The sequence below is a fragment of the Sapajus apella genome, unplaced genomic scaffold (genome assembly GCF_009761245.1).
Source record: "Sapajus apella isolate SASKATOON/1434 unplaced genomic scaffold, GSC_monkey_1.0 scaffold22, whole genome shotgun sequence".
Taxonomy (NCBI): domain Eukaryota; kingdom Metazoa; phylum Chordata; class Mammalia; order Primates; family Cebidae; genus Sapajus; species Sapajus apella.
The window spans coordinates 26,519,675-26,543,227 of NW_022436962.1; the positions used below are offsets into that span (position 1 = coordinate 26,519,675).

General features: G+C 42.7%; 1 protein-coding gene and 1 pseudogene across 3 annotated transcripts in view; both read left to right on the forward strand.

The window, feature by feature from the left end:
* Positions 1-23,553, forward strand: part of CNIH3 (cornichon family AMPA receptor auxiliary protein 3) — a 285,107-nt gene that overhangs the window by 87,742 nt on the left and 173,812 nt on the right. The gene's annotated exons all lie outside the window — the stretch shown is intronic.
* On the forward strand, positions 14,354-14,952 carry LOC116559012 (annotated as a pseudogene).

A 23,553-nucleotide genomic window follows, 5' to 3' on the forward strand; every position in this document is an offset into this window, starting at 1 on the left:
TCTTGACCTGGTGATGGTTACACAGAGGTGCTTACTCTGTGATAATTTGTTTGGGCTATAAGAGGTGTGATTTCTGCACTTCTCTGTATGTGTGTTATATGTCAATAAAAATGTTAAAAAGTCTTCTAATCATAGACTACAGAGGAAGAGATGGCTGTGAGAGTACAGATCAATGATTCATTAAAATAATAATTATCCCTGAGCTGCAGGGCAAGCAGCAGATGAGCAGGGCCTCCCCATTCCAGGCTGTAGTTTGAATTTCAATGATGTAGAGGATAAAGTGGAGGCCATTAAGCTGAGAAGTAGGGTAGAGCCCTGAGGCTGCTGCTAAGAAACAGAATTCCCAGGCTAGAGTCTAGATGAGGACGCTGTCTCTTGCTTTGCTTAATATCCCATGAAATGACCAGATGCAAATGGACTGAGAGAGCACTAAACTTCTTGAGGAATTGCTTTGCCAGAAAAATCCCAGCATAGCTAAAAAGGGCCTCTGACAGATCAGCCCCAAGGTAAACCCCTGCTCCCAAACCTGCAACATCTGGAAATGGGATCCTCTAAAGGATCCTCTCAGGGTCCCACTTCAGATGTGGAAATGGAGGATGACTGGCAAAGGGGACCGTCTCAGAGAGTGGAAGCAGGGTTGTCGCATCGGCTGGTCAAGGACCTCAGTCCCCTGCTAGTGTGAGTCCTTGCTGCTCTTGTCCAACAGACCATGCTATACATAAAGGACTGGTGATCACAATAGGCTCTTTCCCCTTCTCATTCCCAAGTGGGAAATTCTATTATAATATGTTCTGTCTTATATACTGAGTGTGTTGGGTTGTTTACGTTGATCATTTAGCCTATAGGGTAAATTGTGGTAAATTGTGAATTGCTGTGAATTGCTACATCCAGATGACATTGATAGAAATTTATAGGACCTTGAGATCTTGTTCTTGGAGCTGGGTGCAAAATTGGGCACAATTTTGGGTTGTCTATGACTGGGGAGGGAATGACTTAATTTTTGGAAGTATGTAGCATAGTTGCATTATGTTAGGTAGAGATATTACTGAAATTGAATAAATGGTAAGAAGGATGTGTATAGAAAATGAGAAGCCAAGTGGGGGTGGATTGTTGGGAATATTTGTTATTTTTGCCTTCAAGTAATAATTTTTTCTTCTGATAATAGCTCCCTGATTTTGTTTTGGAGAAACAGTGTTTTCTCAGCTTTCAGATTGTATGATTTATCTCTTTCCCTTGCTCACAGTGGTTGATTCCTGACTAAGGCCAGGAGCCCAAGCAATGAGGTTTGATTCCAGAACGGTTGAGAATCTCCTGGGAGACAGGAGTTCCCTTTGCACTGGTGCTGTTAGATTGTAGGATATAAATCTGGAGCCATTGGGAGTTCTCTTGCCATTATATAGCAAGTATCTGCCTAAATGTAGCCATTTAAAATGAAAACAAGGCAAGATAAAAAGAAGACCAAGTTTGATGTTCTAATCTAAGCTCTCATGGCAATTACACTCCTGTGTGTTTTAGTTGCATGGACCCCACGAATCTCATGTTTTGCTTGAGATGATGTAAGTTGGGTTTCGGAAACTTTCAACTGAGAATTTTGTAATTGCGATCAGCTATGGGAAATGCATAAACTCTTCCATGTGTTTTGCATATATTTGGTGTCATGCGGTTTTTAACTAAATGAAAGGAGAGTGGCTTTTACTGAAATGCCTAAGTTGCAGGCATTAACCCAGTACGGGAAGATCTAGTTGAGTATATTCTTTGGTTTCCTTGCTTTGGCATCCAAGGCTTGGGAGCACACCATATCAGGAATTCATTGCTCAGGTCCACATAGCCCATTTTCCCCTCCTCCCAAGTGAAGAGCATCAGACCTTCCACAGTCAGGGTGTGTCCTTGTGAATTTCCAACCGAGCCAGTTCGCTGATGCATAGATGCCACAATGCTGGCAGTCTGCTTTACACACACATGATAGCAGCATGTTCTACCTGGGAAATGGGGGGGGGAGGCAGTAGCTTTGTGGGCCATCACCCTTGGACCTAGGATGGCATGCAATATAGCAAGACCTGTGGTGTTCAAGGGTCAGGAATGTGTATTAGATTCAGTCTGAGTCACAAGGCGGTGAAACAGTGAGATTAGGGAAAGATGGAATCCTGCGAGTATGAATGGAAGGAGCCCAAAGCTGAGGAAATGGGGATATCAGAATAGGATCCAGAAAATACAGAATAAGAGTTAGAAACTGGCCAGGCAGAGGAGCCAGGAGATGCTCTAAGGAGGTGCTGGGCGGGTCCGCCATACTTTGGAGCATGGAGTTTGTGCTGCTCGAGGCTATGTTGAAGGGTTTGCCTGAGCTATGTGCCACCACTAAGATATCACCATGCCTGGAGAGCTCTGCAGGCTTCTCTCTCATCCTCTGCTTCAGCTGGGCACTGTGTCACATGGTGCTCTAGGTCAGAGACCAGAATGGGAACACAGCAGATTCACTTAACCACAGTTACATTTGCTGTTTCTTTCTCTTACAAATGTATGTATTTTATCCTCCTACAAAACTTCAAGTAAAAACTCCTCCTCAGCATCTGGCTAAGTAGGCCAAAAGTAGGTGCTTTCTAGGGTCTGAATGTTGGTGTCCCCCCAAATTCATATTTGAAACTGAATCCCCAATGTGATCATATTGAGAAGTAGGGCCATTTGGGAAGTGATTAAGCCATGAGGGCAGACTAGTGATCCATGAATGGGATTAGTGCCCTCGTAAAAGACTGAAGGGAGCCTTTTCCCCCCCTTGTGCCATGTGAGGACACAGCAACAAATTCCCATCTGTGAAGCAGAGCGCTCCCACCAGACACCAGAGCTGCTCGTGCCTCATCTTGGACTTCATGCCTCCAGGACGGTGAGAAATAGATTTCTTTTTCTGGGGTGAGAGAGCAGGTTCACTTTATTTATTTATTTATTTTGTTGCAATGCAGCATTTATTTGGAGGACTTTAGGTTTCAGTGTTACAAATTATCTCCATTGAGAAATAAATTTCTGTTGTTTACAAGCTACCTAGTCTAAGGCATTTTGTTATAGCAGCCTGTTTTCGGTAGTTCTTGCATTGCTACAAAGAAACACCTGAGACTGGGTAAGTTATAAGAGGTTTAACTGGCCCATGGTTCTGCAGGCTGTACTGGAAGCATAGTGATGGCTTCTGCTTCTGGGGAGGCTTCTGGAAGCTTCCAATCATGGTGGAAGGCAAAGTGTGAGCCTCCACATGACATGGTGAAAGCAGGAGCAAGAGAGAGGTGGTGAGGGGGTCACACACTCCTAAACAACCAGGTCTCATGAGAACTCACTCACGATCATGAGGAAGCACTAAGCCATTCATGAGGGATCCAGCCCCATAACCCAGTCACTTCCCACCAGGCCCCACCTCCAACATTGGGGATTACATTTCAAAGTGAGATTTGGGCAGGTACAAATATCTGACAATATCACAGCCTGAACAGACTAAGACAGGGCTCACAAAAGCTTAATGAGCATGAGTGCTCACTATGTGTATATGCCGGGTGTGTGGGGGACATGTGCTTAGGGGGACATGAAGATGAACCCTGCACAGGTCTTGCCCACCAGGGGCCTGTACTGCTGAGGGAGGCATCACAGGGGCTCTAGCCTGCTGTCAATCCTGTGCCCCACTGATGTTGTAAATAACCGAATTTATCACCCATCTGCTCAAGGAATTGTGTGAGCCACTAAGATAATTTTTTAATTCCAGAAAGAAAGAACGTAGTTTCTTACTGCAGAAGACTTTATTTTCTTCACTTCACAAAAGCACCAGTGAAATGGCTGTTGAATAAAATTGTGAACTTTGCCTGATGGGTGTCACTAAGGCAGCAGATCCTAAAATGGGGGCTGGTGTGTGCTCATATCAGGCTGTTTGATGAACGCTTTGTTACTAGTTACTCTGCTCTGTATTTATAGCACGACATGATTTCACTAAAACCCTATGATGGAATCTTATGCAGAATTTTTTGCAAAGTGGTTTCTAAAAAGACTTTTAAAATCATGGAAAATTGGCCTGGATACAATATTAGGCAATAAAAACAGGACACAATACGTAGAGTTTGTAAAAAAGAAAAAATAAGTGTTTGTGATGATGGATATGCTAATTACCCTGATCTGATCACTATATACATTAGATACATCAAAACAGTACTATGTACCCAATAAATATAAAATTATGTATCAATTACAAATATAAAGGTATCAAAATTATATATGTGTATACATACACATATATCTACATAATAATAATTCTTTTAAAGTATATCTGAATAGCTGGATCTATATCTATATATGTACACATACATAAGACTTAAAGGAAAATCTTGGGCTGGGCACGGTGGCTTATGTCTGTAATTCCAGCACTTTGGGAGGCTGAGGTAGGAGGATTGCTTGAGGCCAGGAGTTCAATACCAGACTGGGCAACATGACAGGACCCCCATCTCTGTTAAAAATACAAAAAATCAGCCAGGTCTGGTGGCACACACCTATAGTTTCACCTACTTGGGAAGCTGAGGTGTGAAGATTTATTGAGCCTTCGAGGTCAAGGCTGCAGTGTGCTGTGATCATGTCACTGCACTCCAGCATGGGTGACGGTGCAAAACTCTGTCTTTAAAACAATAAAATAGAATAAATAAAATGCCTGTTTTTTGAAATTGTATTTACTTATTTATTTATTTATATATATTTAAGAGACAAGGTCTTATTCTGTTGCCCAGGCTGGAATGCAGTGGTGTGATCATGGCTCACTGTACCCACAACTACCTGGGCTTAAATGATCCTCCTGCTTTAGCCATCTGAGTAGCTGGTACCATGGTGGGCGTCACCACACCTGGATAATTAAAAAAAAATTTTTTTTTAGAGAGTTGGGGGTCTTGCTTTGTTGCCCCTGCTGGGTACTCCTGGCTTCAAGTGATCCTCCCACCTCAGCCTCTGAAGTGCTGGGATTAAAGGCATGAACCATGGCGCCTGGCCAATGCCTGGTGCTACTTGTAGTTAACTTTAGGTCATAGATTTACAGGCAATTTGGGTTTTCTTCCTCTATATTTTCAAGTCTTCTATAATGATTATGTGTTGTTTTTCTACATGATTATATTTTATGGCCAGAATATAAAGACAAATTCATTTTTTAAAAGAATTACCTGAAACCTATGAACAATAATAATGTATTTGACAATGTCCCATGTGGAGCATATCACAAATATCCTACATTTTAGGGACTGCCCAACTTGTTCTTGGCCATTTAGGAAGCTAATGGTGGAATTAAGAATTGAACTTGGAGAATGTTGAAATTCTTTGCTGTCTTCCTGAGAGCCCTTGCCCATGTGCCTATGGTAGGCAGACTGCTGGTGTCACTTATTTCATGGTTTGTGTGCCATTTGGGGGAAGAGGAAAGGGAAACTGCAGAGGCAAGTTGGCCAAGGAAGACTCCTGCAGGCAGCTCTCCTTGCTCCTACTCAAAATGGGGAAAGCAGGGTGAGTCATAGGTCAGATGGACTCCTGAATGTTGGTTTCCAGCTTGTTTAAGTTTATAAGTTCAGAGCAACTCTTCAGCTTTGTTCTTACTTTGTTTGTGTTACACTGGGATCCAGTCATCCCTTGGCATAGAGAAATAGTGTTTCCACTTCGATACAATCTGTGTCAGCCTGGCAGTCTATTTATTTATCAGCATCTAAAATTTTTTTTTTTTTGCATAAAATCCAGCCCCTGCAGGATATTTATCAACATCTTTGCAAGAGAGGATGAATTCAAAAGAAAGTATAGGAGAAGAAACATTCAGGTATAAGCAGTAGAGGGAGGCATAATTATATTATTCCATCTTACCAGGCTGGGGGTTTTGATGTGAGGCAAGGATGCTATCAAAGTAGTCAATGTTAGCAAAAAGAGAGGGCTGTTTTGGAGATGTGCTGCTCCAAATGCCCAGAGGAACTTACAGCCTCCTCTAGATTCACACAGAACCCTAGTGAACTTATGCTGCCCCTTCCAGGTGAAACTCAAATGCTAATTGGGGCAATTGATAGGATAGAACAGACAGGGTGGGGAGATCTAGAGGGAAGTTTATTCCAGTGCTCATCTGGGTGGGAACTGATAAGGGACTCCATGGGGAAAATGAAGAAATGCTTTCATATTCCTCTGAACTCTGTAGTTAGGTTTAACCTGCTAAAAGTCAGACTTTCCTTCTGATAACGGGCTGTACCTTCATGCCCTTGTAGGTATAATGGATATAATAAGGGGTTAGAGACTTAGCCCTGAATTTTTACATGCTGATGTAGGCATGGGAACCAAGACTGTTTTTGCCAACATGGACTGGAAGATCCATGGAAGGGAGCCAGCTTGGTATTGCTGAGCGCCTGCTATGTACTGGCATTGCTGAGGACCTGCTGTTTGCTGGCCTTACATAGTGCTGTGGAGGCATGGAAAACAGTCTGCCTTCTGGGGCAGCAGAGGGCTGCACTTCTGGGAAGTCTGGAACCTGGGCAAAGCTTCACCAAATGCATCCTCTGCAGTTCCCTGGATTTCAGGGTAAGGTCATTTCCAGGAGGAATGCTGGAGGGGTCTAGAGAATATGCTGTGAAATCTTGTTTCTATAAATCATTTTGTAGTATTATATTTTGTTTATGCAGTTTCCATGTGCCTCCATTCAGGAGTTATTTCTCAATTATTTATTATGTATAGAGTAAATTAAATCCCATTAGCTAAGTCTCAAATTGCATTTGGCTGTTCCTTTGTAATCACTCCTATGTTATCATTATCAATATTAACTAACATTTGTGTATTCTAGGCTTTAGAGCTTATGAACCATTATCATGCACAGTATTACATTTAATACAGCAAGCCTGTGAAGTGGGGATTAGTATCCACACTTGCAGATGAAAGGAGTGAGGCTGAGACACATCCAAAACTACACAGCTCTCAAGATGCTGAGCTGAAATTTTAAACCCTGCATTTCTTCCTGTAAACCCAGCATTCTTTCCACTCCACCATTCCATGATGCTGAATCTGACCGGCAGACTCTGTCTGAGTGACAGATCACAGAAGTACACAGACACAGATGTTTGCCTGTGTGAGTGCGGCCAGGGGACTCCCTGGCTCACAGATCCCAAAGAGGGAGTCCAGACATGAAGTCCCCATATACCGGAGAGGCTCATATTTATTTCAGTACAGATTTAATGACAAAAGTCTTGAGTCAACACCATTAGTGGGTAATTAACATTGCTGACCTCCCTAGTAGAGAACAGTTCTACGTGGATGATCAAAGGTTGTTCTTAGGACAACATGAGTAAACAAGCTATTTAGATAAACTCCTCTACATTCCCTTGTTATCTGCTTTTTACTATTAACTCAAAGTTAGAGGATTAGGCTACTTTCAGCTACAATGCTTTACTGAAACTTTTGCAAAACCTACCGGCCTACCAGGAAGGTTTGCATCTTTCTTATAATTTTCCCCACCACCCTGACCAATTTCCTACACCATGACTCTCCTCTTTTGACCCCTGGGATAAAATAAACTTTTCCTGGGCTAGCTGAATAGGGCAGACTTCCTAGGCATCGAATTAGGGGTTCAGAGCTTAGGGCCTCTTTTCACCTTCCAATTCCCTCTTCCTACCATGTTGATTTGGAGACATCAAGGAGAAAGATGGGGAATGTGGGAGTGGAGAATGAGAGAATAGTGTACTCCAGTTGTAGTCACATCAGTTTCCTCATTTGTTTAATAAGCATTTACTAAATACCTGCTCTGTGCCAAGCACTGATGTAGGCACTGGGGGTACAGTGGGGAAGATAACAGGCATGAACCCTGCCCTCATGAAGCCTGGAACTCCATGGGAAAAACAGGGACTCAGTGAGTCATTAGTCACTCTACTTAATGTTATGAAGAGGTGCACTGTGTACCTTTATACAACATGGGAGTCTAAGACAGGAAGACCCCATCTAGGGTGTCTAAAAAGGCTTTCTAGAGAGAGCAGTGTTAAAGCTGATTGTGGAATTAGCAAAGTGAAGCTCTAGGTCGTATGAAATGTGGTACTTTTGAAGAATTAAAGGCCAGGCCAACTGAAATGAGTCAAAGGAAGATTGTAGCTCAATAGAGAAGTGTTGGAACCAGGTTATTCAGATAATGAAATAATTTTAGTCTTTATCCTAAGAGTAATGGGAAGCAATAGAAGGATTTTTAGCAGGGGCGTGACATGATTGGATTTGAATTTCAAAGTATGAATTTAACTGCCCTGTGAAGAATATGTGTGTGAGTTCTGGACCCAACTGTGAGCCATCCAAGTGGCTGAGGTGGGCAACTGGAGCTCAGGAGAGAGTCTGCAGCACAGAGGCAGGTGAGGCAATTGGCATAAGTGAAACAAACAAAGTGGAGGAAGTCTATTTAGGGAGATGGTAGAAAGGGGAGGGAAGGCATTCATTCATTCTATAAACATTTATTGCTTCTGATTGCTGGTGTTCTAGGTACTTGGGCTGAAGAATAAAAAAGACAAATATTCCTCCATTGTGGAGCCTGTATTCTAGTAATGAAATGTAGAAGGTGGGGTGGGAGGGAAAGTCAGAAAATAAATAACAGACCTATAGTAATAAAGATATACTTATAAGGTATGGTGCAGAAAGACAAAGTAGAGGAGGGTAAGGGGATTGGGAACTCAGAGGTGGATTGCGGCTTTAAATAGAGCAATTAGGGTAGGTTTCCTGAAGAAGGTGAAGGAGTGAGCTGCAAACAAGAGCATTTCCCATGCAGAGGCTCTAGGGAGTGTGAAGAACAGCACAGGGACCCAGTGTCTGGAGCCAGGAGATGAAGTTAGATAGAAAACGGGTCTGAGCACAGAGGGCCTTGTGGGCTTTGGGTTTTACTGAGATGGGGGAGCCTGTGGAAGGTTTGAAGAAGAAGGGTGGCATGATGTGACAAATAAGAGGACCACTCTCATAACTTGTTAGGAACGGTTCTTGTCGAGGTCAAGGTGGAAGCAGCACCAGCAGAGGCTCTTGCAGTCATCCAGATGAGAGATGATGGTGGCTCCCACTGGGTGGTGGTAAGGGAAGTGGGCAGAAGTGGTTGGAATCTGGGCCTGTGATCTAGCTTGGAGCCTATAGGACAACCAAAGATTTGCTAAATTGAATGGAATAGAATCTATCTAACAGTCACAATGTTAGATAATAGAAATATTTTTGTTTTTAAGACCTTTTAAATGATACAGGAGATAAAACTAAAACACCTGAATTAATAATAACAAGAGCAGGAATAACACCATCTCCAAATTGTATCCACTAAATGCTATAATAAAGACTTTAGATATATCAGGTTGACTGTTTCGCAGGTTTTTTTGTGGTTCAACTTAATATTATCTAAGTTAACCATTGCAACTACCTTGTGAGTTTAGATTATTCCTATTGTACAGATGAAGACATTGAGGCTCAGAAAAATTCAGTAGAGAAGTGATGGCAAACACAATAAAACAAAGGGTATAAGGAAGGACTAAATGATACCATTTATATAAGGAATATAATGTTAGTCTATTCAGGAGAAATATATGTGGGCTGGCATCATTCTGGAAGCTTCAAGGAACAGAGACACCTGAGTTAGGCTGTGAGAAAAGGTTAGACTTTGTTGATTTGCAGAGGTAGAGAGGAGAGTTTCAAATAGAGGAAAATGCTCTGGCAAAGTCATAGAGTTAGGATACAGATTAAAGTATCCGAGACACCAGCCCAGGCAACACAGCAAGACCCTGTCTCTACAAAAAAAAATACAATTAGCTGAGAGTGGTGATGCATGCCTATATTCCTAGCTATTTGGGAGGCTGACATGGGAGGATTGCTTGAGCCTAGGAGTTCAAGATTATAGTGAGACCCTGTCTCAAAAACAAACGAACAAACAAAAAAAAAATAGAGGACACTCTGGCTGAACTTAGGGTCTATTTACAGTATCAGTTTTCTAGGACTTTTGTAACAAATTACCACAAATTGAGTGGTTTAAACAGCAGAAAAGTATTCTCTCACAGTTCTGGGGCTGGAAGTCAGCCATCAAGGTGTCAGCAGGGCCATGCTCTCCCTGAAGCCTCGAGGGGACAATCTGTTGCATGCCCTTCTCTTAGCTTCTGGTGCTGCTAGCAATCGTGGCCTTTCTTACCTCATCCAGTTTCTGCCTCGTTATCACATGGTGTTCTCCCTGCCTGTCTGTCCCTGTGTTCCTCTCCTCTTCTTAAAATGACACCCGTAATATTGTGTCTGGGTTGCCCCAATTCAGTCTAACCGCATCTCAACTTGATTACATTGGCAAGTTCCTATTTCCAAATAAGGTCACTTTCATAGGTACTGAGGGTTAAAACTTGAACATAGGCTGGGAGCAATGGCTCACGCCTATAATCCCAGCACTTTGGGAGGCTGAGGCAGGTGGCTTGCTTGAGCCCAGGAGTTTGAGACTAGCCTGGGCAACATGGTGAAACCCCGACTTTACATAAACTACAAAAATTAAGTGGGCATGGTGGCACATGCCTGTGGTCCCAGCTACTCCAGAGGCTAAGGTGGGATGATTGCTTGTGCCTGAGAGGTTGAGGCTTCAGTGAACCATGATCATTTCACTGTACCCCAGCCTGGGTGACAGAGCAAGACCCTGTCTCAAATAAAACAAAACAACAAAAAATCCTTGAACATATCTTCTTGGGGAACATAATTCAACCGTAACATCTGCTAAGCAAATTACCATTTGTTGAATGAATCCATGAAATGGGTGACTTGCGATTGGATATGAAGACTGCTGGGACTACTGAGAGTCTTACATATCTGGTGGAGTTTGGAAAATGCTTTACCCAGGGTGGTAAAGCTTGTTCATCAAAATGCTAGGAGTTGATTTTATAGGGTGAGGCACTGGAGGATTATAGATTATAATTTGGGATTTAAGACTTCTAGATCTTCAATCTGTCTATAGATGTCCCCAGATTTTTATCTCTTGATTCTATAAAAAATGACTGTTAAAAATACCAGTTGCCAGCTTGGAACACCCAAGCAGCAAGTCTGTGGTCTCAGAACAGAGATTATTTTTCTTGAGTTAAAGTTTTTGGAAGCAGCAGTAATGGACTCAGCAGAGAAAACATGGAAAAAATCAGTGGTGAGACCAGCGTGAACATGGAGTCTTTCTATAACAGGAGAGTCTAAATATAGCTGCTGTGATCATGTATCACCACAGACAGTGTCTTCCACCTGCACCCCCTCAAGCTTTTTACAAATTTGATACATTACTTTCCTCACCTTTTCACAGCCGCATTACAGGGGCTGAGCTGCAATGAACAAGTCCTGGAGGTTGGTCTCTTTTTCCTAAGTACCCCTTGCCAATCCCCCAGTGGCAGTGCAGGTGCCACCCTGGCAGGTACTCATCAGCTCTAGGCAGCGTGCCTTGCAGATTCAGCCTCTTCAGAAACACGAGGCACTCGTAGACACCTACCAGCCTGTACTTCTATACCTGTCTGTTCTGAGCTGAATTGTTTCCCCCCCGAAAAGCTATGCTGAAGTCCTAACCCCCAGGAACTCAGAATGGGATGTTATTTGGAAATAGGGACTTTGCAGGTCAAGTCAAGTTGAGATGAGGTCATTAGGGCGGCCCTAATCTGAAAGGACTGTGTCTTCATAAGAAGAGGAGGATCTGGACATAGACGCAGTATGGAGAGCAGAGAAAACAGAGGCATGCAAGGAGAACGCCAACCCATGACAGAGGAGGGCTTCTTCTAGCTCCTGGTGTTTGCTGCCATCCTCAGCCAAGGATGCCAGCAAACACCAGGCGCTAGAAGAAGGAAGGAGCGCCTCCCTTACAAGTTTTAGAGGAAGCATGACCCTGCTGACACCTTGACTTCAGACTTCAGACTGCAAGAGAATAAGCTTATGTTGTTTCAAGCCACCTAATATATAGTACTTTGTTACAGCATCCCTGGGAAACAAATGCACTGTCTCTTTCATCAAGGTTTACCTGTCTGAAGTTTCATTTTCTTATGTTACTGTACTCTACTGAATTGACTTAGCAAATTAATTATTGTGAAGGCATTTACAGATGCTGATGGCATAACAGGGGTGTGGGGGACTGCATGCTCTATAGCAGGGGCCTTATCTGGCAGGTCACCCTCGAATGTAGTAACTGAGGAGAGTGGGATGAAGGGACACTACAAAGATGTGGACAGGGTAAGGGAAGCACTAAGGATGCAAGGGAGGGCTGCTGCCACCGGGGCTGGTAACAGGGGGTGCTATTATCACTTCTAGGCATGAAGGGAGGGCCAATTCCCACAGCTGGGGACAGCAGCAGTGTGGCTGCAGGAGATGGCTGCCTAGTGGGATCTGTGGCGTTCTGTAGAGGCATGGGACCATTGTCACCTGCAGCAAGGCAGGGAGGGAGCTAGAGGACCTGCTCTTTCTTTCCTCTCACCCTTTGGCTGTTTTGTTAACATCCCTTAAGCAGAAGCTGGAGGGTAAAGGAACCTGTGGCTGCAGTTGTGAAAGTTGGGCTCCCTGGGGTACAAAGAAGAGTGGACAAAAGTAGGGTCCCTGGCAGTGGTGGGGATGAGAAATATGTCCTGACAGTGCCAGATGAGGCAAGGATCCATTTGTCCGCAACCTACCCCTCCCCACCTTGATTTGACTTTCCAAGGATGTGCCTTGCAGAAAAAGTCTCCCTTTCAAGCCTATTTGCATTTTAGTGGCACCTATTTTTTTTTTTTTTTTGATTGTGGGAACTGGTTGTCATAGTTGTTTTAATTGTGGGAAAGGCTAAGTCATAATGTAGATCCCTTTAATGCTCCAAGGTGGCGGGGCAGAGATGGGACAGATGAAACAAAATGGGATAGACAATAGTGGTCTTGTCAGCTCAGAGGTAATGATTGTCAGAAGAAAGACACTGACTAGGGACAAAGTTAGAAAGAAAGAATTATATTAAGGGAAGAGAGGTGAGATGGATTCCAGTTAGTAGAAAGAAAGTGCTAGGGAAAGACTTGGAAAGGTGACTGGACTCAATCCTGAGGGAAGAGATTAGTGTAAGGAATTTCTGAATGTGAGAACTGGAGCGAGCAAAACAGCATCTTCCTTACAGGACTGTGGTGTGGAGCAAATGAATCAATGCATGGGCAAAGGATTTTCACATCTGTGAAAACAAATTCAATGTTGGGACTCCAAAATCCTACGCCAAAAAGTCAAGCGGGGAACTGCGGTCATGCAAACCTGCCTCCCATTTTATTGCTAAATAAGATAGCTACAAAGACAAAAACAAACAAACAAACAAACAAACAAACTACATACCTCCATCCCAGTTTGCCCACAAGGAAATTCCTTTTGTGCCTAAGATCTTTACCCTAAAACGGTTCTGTTGAATTTCACCTTGGTGATGTAAGTTGATAGCTGATAACAGCTATGAGACAAAGGACAGAACTCAAAGCCATCCCTCTGCTCACCTGAGACAAATGCATATCTAATTGCTTTCTCTGCCTTGTTGTTTATGCAAAACTGCAGATTTGCTAAGGCTAAGTGACTATTTCTCTACCCACCTCTCACATGTAAATTGTATATTCAGTGAAAGGCTGATCAAAGACTCTAAAGAATGCAACCATTTGTCTCTTATCTACCTATGTCCTGGAAGCTCCCCAACCCCAACCCCAACCCTGCGCTTTGAGTTGTCCTGCCTTTCTAGACCAAACCAATGTACCTCGTATACATATTGATTGATGTCTCATGTGTCTCTAAATGCATAAAATCAAGATGTGCCCCAACCACCAGGGCACACATTGTCAGGACCTCCTGAGGCTGCGTCCTTAACCTTGGCCAAATAAACTTTCTAAATTGATTGAGACCTGTCTCAGATATTTTTGGTTCATACCTATAAAGGACTATATGCATATATAATGTATAACAGCAGCAAGAGTAGCAGCAGCAGCAGCGTTTACAAGAACAGTACCAGCTGTCTAGTTTGGGGTACAGGGAGATGCTGGATTAATTTCAGCTTAACTGATAGATAGTGCATGACTATTCATTGTCAGTACCATCCATAACAAACAAAAGGAACTTTATTTCCTCAACTAAAGGTAGAGGGCCCAGGATATGAAGTGGAGCAGAGTAGAAATCAGACACATTAATTTTTTTTTTTTTTTTTTTTTTTGAGACGAAGTCTCGCTCTGTTACCCAGGCTGGGGTGCAGTGGCATGATCTCAGGTCACTGCAACCTCTGCCTCCCAGATTCAAGCAATTCTTCTGCCTCAGCCTCCCCAGTATTTGGGATTACAGGTGCTCACCACCATGCCTGGCTAATTTTTATGTATTTTTAATAGAGATGAAGTTTCACCATGTTGCCCAGGCTGGTTTTGAATGCCTGGCTTTAAGTAATCCATCTGCCTTGGCCTCCCAAAGTGTTAGGATTACAGGCATGAGCCACCATCCCTGACCCAGACACATTAATTAAAGGGGAAAAAGTTGGTAACTTCAGCTTTACCAAGCTTCTAGATTTATTCTCTGCTTAATTCATCCCATAACAGTCTCAGGGAGAGTTCAACAGCAAGTTTCCAAGATGCCACCCAAAGGAAAAAGTGGTTCTGGAAAAACAGGGAAACGGGGAGCAGTCTCTGGGAGTGACAGTCTGACAAGAAGGCTCAAGGTCTCAAAGGTGGTGGCAATGCAGTAAAGGTCAGACACATTCCGTATGAAAAGCATGGCAAAATCATGGAAGCCATGGAAAAGTTAAAGTCTGGAATGAGATTCAACGAAGTGGCTGCACAATATAGTGAAGATAACGCCAGGCAAGGGGACAACTTGGGTTGGATGACCAGAGGGTCCGTGGTGGGATCATTTCAAAAAGTCTGTAAATGGGATGGATAGCCTGTGTTTACAGACTCACCAGTTAAGACAAAATTTGGATATCATATTATTATGGTTGAAGGAAGAAAATAAAATCATATGAAAGACTGAAAAGAGCCTCAGGAATGTGGTAGTTTTCTTCACCATAACTGACTGACCAAGAGGAGATGCTTCTGAGTCTCTTATGAGTGTGGAGGAGAGCTTAGGGACAGAATTCTGTTCCTAAGGAGAGAGACCCCGTTTAAGTCTTTTGAGGTAGCCATAGCACTGAATTGCTACAGGTAGCAATCTTGAAGAGCTTTTAATTGGAGGAGTTTTCAAACTCCATGCCTCCCTGTACCCCATCCTTTAGCTGCGAGGAAGAACAACTGTCTCTTCACTACATCTTGGACAATGCCTTCTCTATGATTCTTCCTGTTTCCTTCTCTCTCTCTCTCTCTCTCTTTTAAGAGACAGGGTCTTGCTGTGTTGCCCAGACTGGAGTGTAGTGGTGCAATCAGAGCTCACTGTAACTTCTATCTCCTGGGCTTATGTGATCCTCCCACCTCAGCCTCCTGAGTAGCTGGGACTACAAGCATGGCCACCTAGACAAGCTAATCAAATTTTTTTTTTTTTTTTTTTTTTTTTTGTAGAGATGGCCTTCATGTTGGTTCAAGACCCCAGGCTGGTCACAAACTCCTGGTCTCAAGTTATCCTCCTGCTTCTGCCTTCCAAAGTGCTGGGATTACAGGTGTAAGCCCACCATGCCCAGCCTCTGCTTACTGTTTAAATGTACCTTTCTTCAAAGTTTTGTCTTCCCATCTTTTCCTGCTCATATTCTCTTTCTGATGGGGCTCCCCTGTATTCACCTCTAAATTTCTTGTGGGTAACACAGATTTCCAGTGGTCTCATAGATATCTTCACATGCATTTCTCTTCAGTAACTAAAACTCAGCACATTTAATTTAACATTCCATCCTGCATGATGTTCCTCTTGCTGTATTTACTTATCATGGCTATTGGGACTTCTACCCTTGCTTTCACTTGGGCCAGAAGCCTCAGTCATCTTCCATTGCTTGTTCTCCATTCTCTCTAAACTCCAGGGTCTCTTGACATCCAAGTCATCAATTGCCAAGTTCTGCCCTTTCTTCCCTTGGCCATTCTTCCCAGTCCAATACCTTGATTCTGCTATTATTTAAGTGCTTTTGACTCTTCTGGATTATTTCAATAGCTTCATGACATATCAAATTTCCAACTTCAACATTTTCTTCATTGTTGCATGAGTTATCTTTCTATTTGATACAGGTCAGATGGTTTTATCCCCTCAGAATTGTCAGTGGCTCCTTGTTGCCCAAGTTACCTGATTCAGTTCCTGGCTGGGACCTTACAACCCTCTAGGATTTAGTCTCAACCTACCTTATGCCTTCCTTATATACCATGCTGGTCACTGCCCCATGCTGGCCACACTGTACTACTTGCCCTTCACTGAATATGCCATTCATACCTCCATGTTTTTGCTTATGCTATCCATGGACTCACTTCTATTAGGACCCACCTCACTACTTTTCCCTGTGCCACTTAGTTAGAACTAATCATTCCCTACTTTGTCTTTCTGTATTTTGAACTTTGTCTTTCTGTATTTTCTGTATTCTACGTTTCTATATTTTGCTTACTTTTCTATTCTAGTATACTTCTTCTCAGAAGTACTACATGCTTTATATTATAGTTAATTGCCTTCCCTCCAGATTGTAAGCTCCTTGAGGGTGCACTGAATTTTATTCCTTTCTGTATTCCTCTAACATTGACCACACAGAGCTTTACACATGTAAGTTTCCAATAAATGTCAATGAATGGATACTATTCACATCACACAATGTGGGTAATTGGGAAGCTGTCTCATAGTTTTTTGAAGTATATCTCATAGCTTCAAAATTTCTGATCTTTCATCACCATAGCTAAAAGTTCAAAAGAAAATCACCTAGTTACTGGGGAGGTATCCTACAGGCCATCTTTGATGGAAATGCGGCTGCACTCTTGTTCCATTTTGCTCTTGTGGTTTTGTCTCATGGCCCTGACTTGAAATTTCAGTTGGAAACTTGAATGAAACCAAAATAGTTTCACCCAATAATAAGGCTTTCTAAACCCTTCATTTTCACTCAAACATTTCTCTTGAAAATCAACTCTGCCACAAAGTGGGGCTAATTCAACTGCCACCCATGCAGATGTAGTTGTGAGGATGAATTTATATGAGACATTTCAGACTTTCCAAAATGTCAACAAGTTAAAGAGTTTCATTCATTTAAAAAATGTAGATAAATGCAGCTGCATCTGGCTATAGGGACAATAAAATTGAGATCGTGGTGCTAAACCAAGTGAGAAGATGCTCCAAACTGAGGGAGATGCCCAGCTTTGAAGATAATTTAAGAAGCATTAATAAATATATTTAGAAAACTCATGCAGCCAAACCCCTACCTCCAGCTTATCTTTTTTTACTCTGTAAGCTGGCAGAATTCATAATGACAGATTAAGAACAACAAATAAAGAACTGGCTGCTTGTCAAAAACAAATAAGTGGTGAGAAAAGGAAGTCACATGCATTAAACTTAACGTGTTGGAATTCTCCATTATTTTACTTAAAATAATTATACAATTTCATACTGAAAATGATTATACAATTTCATACTTAAAATAATTATAAAATTTCATATTTCTCATTAGAATAGTTTTGTTGAATTAAACAGTCTTCAACTTTCAAAAACTAGGCTTCCAGAAATCAGCTTGCAAGTTTGTTTGCTTGAAGATAGAATGCATTTTCTCATAAAAATGGTATTATAAATGCTGGTGGGTACCCAGGCTAGTCCACTAAAGTAATTCATACTCATTTATATTGATGCCATATCAGGTATTTACAAGAAAAAATTTAGCAAAAATTTCCATTGCCATATTAGCATTTACGTAAGTAATTTAATCTCCCATCTCTGAAATTTATTAAGAAAGGTTTTCATTTTTACTAAATGGTAAATGAAAAGCACAGTGGAAAGCAGATTTAATTAAGGGCTGAAAATGAGTACTGTGGTGGAGATTCCAAAGGGAAATCTGGGCCATTTCCAGGACCTTCTAATTTGATGCTACTGGCTCTTTATGACATTAAATCTCACTTTCAAATTTATGGCTTTCCTTTTTCCTCATATGGATGTAACACTGGCACTACTTTAGGCTGATCATTCATGATTAGGGTCATTTTTCTTTGGCTTACAAATGGAAGAAAAAGGGGACAAAACAGTACATTTTCTTCTGAGATAATTGAGCAAAAGTTAGATAAGAGGTAAGAGGGAGAAAAGGCCCTTAAAAAGGATGCGCATGCATATGAAAAGTGAATTTCCCATAGTGGTTACTCTGAACTGAGTCAGCAAAAATGTGTGATTTCCTTAAAGAAGAAAAAAGCCATTCATTAGATCTGAGAGCTCTTTGCTGTCCCAGGCCATGCTATTGCTATTGCTTCTCAGTGGGTAGAGGCTACCAGAGGAACAAGCACAGAAAGAGCTCTATATGCAACTGGCTACTCTTTTTAAGAAGAGAATCACAAATTGGGTGTTTATAAGCTTTGCAATTCATGGTACTTTCTCATTAACTAATTTTGTGAGCACAATTATGATTTATTTCTCTTTCATTTTCCATACACAGCAAATGACGATCTTATTTTAAAAAAATCTTAATGTCTCTCTCTCACTCTTTGTATCATCACCTCCAATGTATTCCAAAACTCATGACCCCTCCAATTCAATTTGCTTCTGCTGTTTAGATAAAACCTTTCAGAATCTTCCCCAGCCAAGACAAGTTCAGTGGCTTCCAATTTTCTTCACACGTTGAAACTTTTCTGCCAGATGTTCAGGGCCTCCATAGAATGGCTTCACACTTCCCAGTCAAGCCCACACCTCCTCCACTTCCTATCAGATGCCTCTGCTCTGGTTGGTTGGCCAGAATCTTTCCTATTGTTTGAAAACGCCTCAGCCATTCCAGCTTCTATGCATCATCAACTCATGTTTTCCTTCTTAAAATTCACTCTTTTTCCATCTATTTGTAGGAAGCAATATTTGGGGTGTCTGTTCTTCTGAACGATAATTTTGGGCACATGAAGCCCTAGCAACCATTTTGTGCTACGTGACCCTGCTTTCTTAGCCACACTTGATTGGACTAACAGAATACCTATGACCTAAAATGCAGTGATCAAATTCTCTTCCCTAAGAATTTGGAAATGGAACTGAAAACCCGTGTGGGTGTCTGGAGATGAACATGTGACTTAGGAACTGTGGGTCAGCCACATTCTATTTTGTGGAAGAGAAACTATGGCAGCCTAATGGTAGAAAGGGAAAGAGAGAGTATGTAACAGTTAGGGTTTTGGGTAGAAAACAGCAGAAACCACTTCTAGTTAACTTAGCAGAAAATATTTACTCTGAGGATGTTATGTAGCTCATAGAATCAATGAGAAGGCTAGGGAACCAGATTTGGAAAATGGACTGAGAGAGACTAGGCAGTCCAAAGACAGCCAAGGTGTCTTCCTAGGAACAGACCAGTTAGAATGCTACCGTAAGCACCACTCTTGCCTCTTCTTGTCAACTCCTCCATATAGTAGCTCCAGTGATCTTTCTAAAATTTAACTCAGATTATGATAATCTCCTGCTATTATATAATAATTTGTCTGGTCTTTGTCCTAGTTCCTGGCATGGAGCCTCTAATATCATTGGAATTTCCCAAGTGATAAGAGTGTCTTTGTTATCCATGCTGGGTCCTGATCATTTATGCTAATGGGGTGACTCATGCTAGGTCCCTAGACAGCTTCTGCGAATGAGATGATTCAGGATGGTGGTAGACTAAGCCAGAAAGACCAACCATGAGATTAGAGGGTTGGAGCTTTGAGCCATGTGCTATCAGCCTGATCTCCGGAGAAGGGAGGGAGGCTGGAGATCGAGTTTAATCATGTGGGCCAATAATTCATTCAAACATGCCTGGGTAATGAAATCATAATAGAAACTCCACACAAAGTTTAGTGGAGCTTCCTGGTTGGTGCTGGGAGGATGACATGCCCTGATTCTATGGGGAAAGAGGGCACAGCTCTATGTGTGGAACCCTTCCAGATCTCTCTGTTTAATTGGTTCTGGATTTGTATCCTTTATCATAAAACTGTAATTATCAGTCCTCTCCTGTGTACTTTAGTTCATGGGAGTTCTGTGAGTCATTCTAACAATGAAAAACCTGAGGGAGCCATGAAAATCTTAGAATTCGTAGCTAGTGGGTCAGAAGTGTGGGTGGTCTGAAGACCCTCAAACTTGCAGCTGGTGTCTAAACAGGGACAGTGTTGTTGGAGACTGTGCCCTTTGGCTTGTGGAGTCAGTGCTGACTCTGGGTGGTTAGTGTCAGAATTGTATTGCATTACACCACCTGCTTAGCACTTCCAAATAGTTTTTATTAGACCAGAATAAAACAACTGTTCACAATAGCCTGCAGTGACCTTGCTAGACCAGCTTCCTGCCTGTCTCCCCGGCCTTATCTCCCTCTACTGTCCTCCATATTCACTGCCTTCCGGGATGACCTTTATTCTGTCCCTCATACACACCAAGCTGACTCCATTTCAGTGCCTTGCACTTGCTCTTCCCTCTGCTTGGAATACCTTTCTTCCAGATGTTGGTGTGGACTTCTTTGACGGTAGAAGCACTGTTGGCCTTGTTTACCTTTATGCCCAAGACCTACAGCAGTAACTTGATTGGTTGATTGATTATACACTCATAGGTCACATAAGAGATCTGGTAAGTCTGTTATTATAATTCTGCAACCTGCAGGATCAGATTGAAGGTCTGTCTTTTTAGCTAAATTGGCTCTTCGGCGTTTAAGAGATAAGAGGCTCTTTTGGTGCTATCAAAACTTTTTGGTTCTTGGACCATGGCATTAGCTGGGATACTTAAGCCCCAAGTTTGTAGTTTTCTTTCTGTGAACTCACCAGTGCATTCAGAAACAGCCAGTTCATTCAGAGTCTTTGTATTTATTGCTCCCTCCAAAATAGTCACTTGCAACCACCACTTGGTCTCCATAGGGAGAAGGAAGCCTTGCCTTCCATAAGCACTTCATCTCAGGCAGCCAGCAGTGTTCATTTAACTAACCATTTGCTACAGCATCCCATGGACTACCAGTATCTTATTTTCCACTTGCACTGAGGTCATCATCTCATGCAAGCCAACTCAGATAACCAATCCCAGATCCTAACTTCGAGTCAGTTTCCTGGAGCTATTTTTGGAATATTTTGTTTATTCAGGGAAGCAAAACTACTCTAGGTTTTTAAAATAGGGAGTTCAATTCAGGAAATTGGTAACAGAGGTCTTGGAAAGGTGGGAGAACAAAGAGGGAGGCAAAATGACTCAAAGATTGGTAATTTTAGGATGCCGTTTCACCTCTAGGGCTGAGTGCACAGTAGTGAGCGCAGTGTTGCCCAGAGCCCATGACTGCTGTGCTGCTGAGGCTGCTGCTGGAACTTGACTGCCCAAGCAGGAACTCAGGAGCTCTCAGTTCCTCTCGGCACTTTTGCCACCACCACCATTATTGCTTTTGTCAGTGCTATCACTGCTGTGGCTGCTATTGCTGCTGTCACTGCTAGAATCAAGAAAAAACATGGCTTTTCCCTGCCTCCTACTTTCCAGTATCCTGCCAGTGCCTTCCATGAGCATAATCAGCTGGCAGGGGAGTCTGGAAAATGTATTCTTTAGGCTTCTGGCCCTGGTGGTGGGGAGGAAGTAGAATGGGGTGAGTGTTAGCTGAGAGACCATGGATTCCATGTGACACAGACTCAGGCCCTCCTCAGGCAAGCCTTCTTTGCCACCCAGACCAGAGCAGATCACACTGAGCTCACTCTCAAAGTTATTGGCACGTTCTCCTCATAGAACTTCCTACAGTTTGTGATTGCATATTGCAGTGTGTATGTACAAGTGTATGTGTGCATCTGTGTGTACAGAAGTTTCCTGAAGTCAGTGACTGTGTAGGTTTTGTTCTCCACCATATCTGTAGCTCCTGCACATGGTGGGCACTCAAATGTGTGTGGAACCAATGAACAGCTTCAAACAGCTCTGCCTTTATGCCCATCCTTCACTCTTGTCTCTTTTCTCATCTTAACTCAGTCCCTTTCTATTATAACATTCAGATTCTACAATGAACTGTGACACTCAGAGTGAGAAACAAGCTTTTAGATGAGTTCTCATTACCTTTAAAAAATACACAGTTCACAACAGTATCAGTTAGGCTACCCAAATTCCAGAGCATTCCAGTCCTTTCAGACTTCCTGCCCTTCAGGGTGAATGTGCACGTCTGTGTGTCCCTCCTCTTTCCAGGTCACATTAAGCTTAGGTGTCAGGTTGGAAAACTAGGTGGTGTAGGAAGGATATGAAGGCAGTGGCTGTAAGAACAAACATCATGAAGATCCTGGCCGGGGAGGAAGGGGCATGGAGGAGGGGATTTATGTGAATAAAGAGGCTGGGTCAGGGTCTTGAGGCTTTGGACAAAGTGTGATGCAGAGGGTGATTTCCCCTGAGTCAGCTGGAACATCAGGCCTCTAGTCACTATTTGGCTTTTGCAACATTAAAAATGACTACAGTGGGGTTGCTGTAACAAAATACCACAGACTGGGTATAGTGTCCCAGGGTGTAGACGCAGGGTGTACACCCCCTGTGAAATTAGGAGTTGTATCTCCCTTGGATACTACAAATAATGTCCCAGGGTGTACATACAGGGAATACACCTGCTGTGGTATTAAAAGTATCTTCCTTGGATACTAGGAATAATGCCAGGGCATACAATAGAGTGTACACGCACTGTGATATTAGGAGTAGTATCTCCCCTGGGCACTACAAATAATGTCCCAGGGTGAATACACAGGGTGTACACCCACTGTGATATTAGGTGCACTATCTCCCTTGGATACTGTGAATAATGTACCATGGTGTACACAAAGGGTATAAACAAACAACGTACACCTATTGTGTATTAGTTGTAGTATCTCCCTTGAGTACCACGAATAATGTTCCAGGGTATACACACAGGGGGGTACACAAACCATGCTATTAGGAGTAATATATTTCCCTTAGATATATCTATAATATTCAGGTTGTTTTCTGCCATCCTTGCTTGGTGATGCTACTTAGCTTGAAAGATGCAGTTAGGGTTTCTTCCCTGGCAAGAATTCCTCCGTGTCTACTCTCACAACCCAGTCTCACTGGGAGACTGCTGGTGCGATGTTGCCATATTGTGAGTTTAGTTCAAGGTTCAGGGACCCGACTGGTTCACCAAATTTCATTCCCTTTAGATCACGGGCATTCCTTCAGGCTGTTAGTGCCCTCTGCTTCCTATTGTGCTCCTGCTGTAGCCTGCTGTGGAAAATCTGCTCTGCTCCCCAGTGAGAATTAGCACTGCAGACAGTCTGACATGCACTCTTCCAGTCTTCTGTGAGTTTACACATGTGGTATAAATGAGCGGAATTTGGGTGTTTCTTTTTTTTATACAAGTGAGTTTATACTACAAATTCTTTGGCTTTATTTTTCCCTCCCCCCTTCCTTCCCTTCCCTTCTCTTCCCTCCCCTTCCCTTCCCTTCCCCCTCCCTCCTTCCTTCCCTCCCTCCTTCCCTCCCTCCCTCTCTCCTTCCCTCACTCTCTCTCCTTGCTTCCCTCCCTCCTTCCCTCCTTCCCTCTCTCCTTCCCTC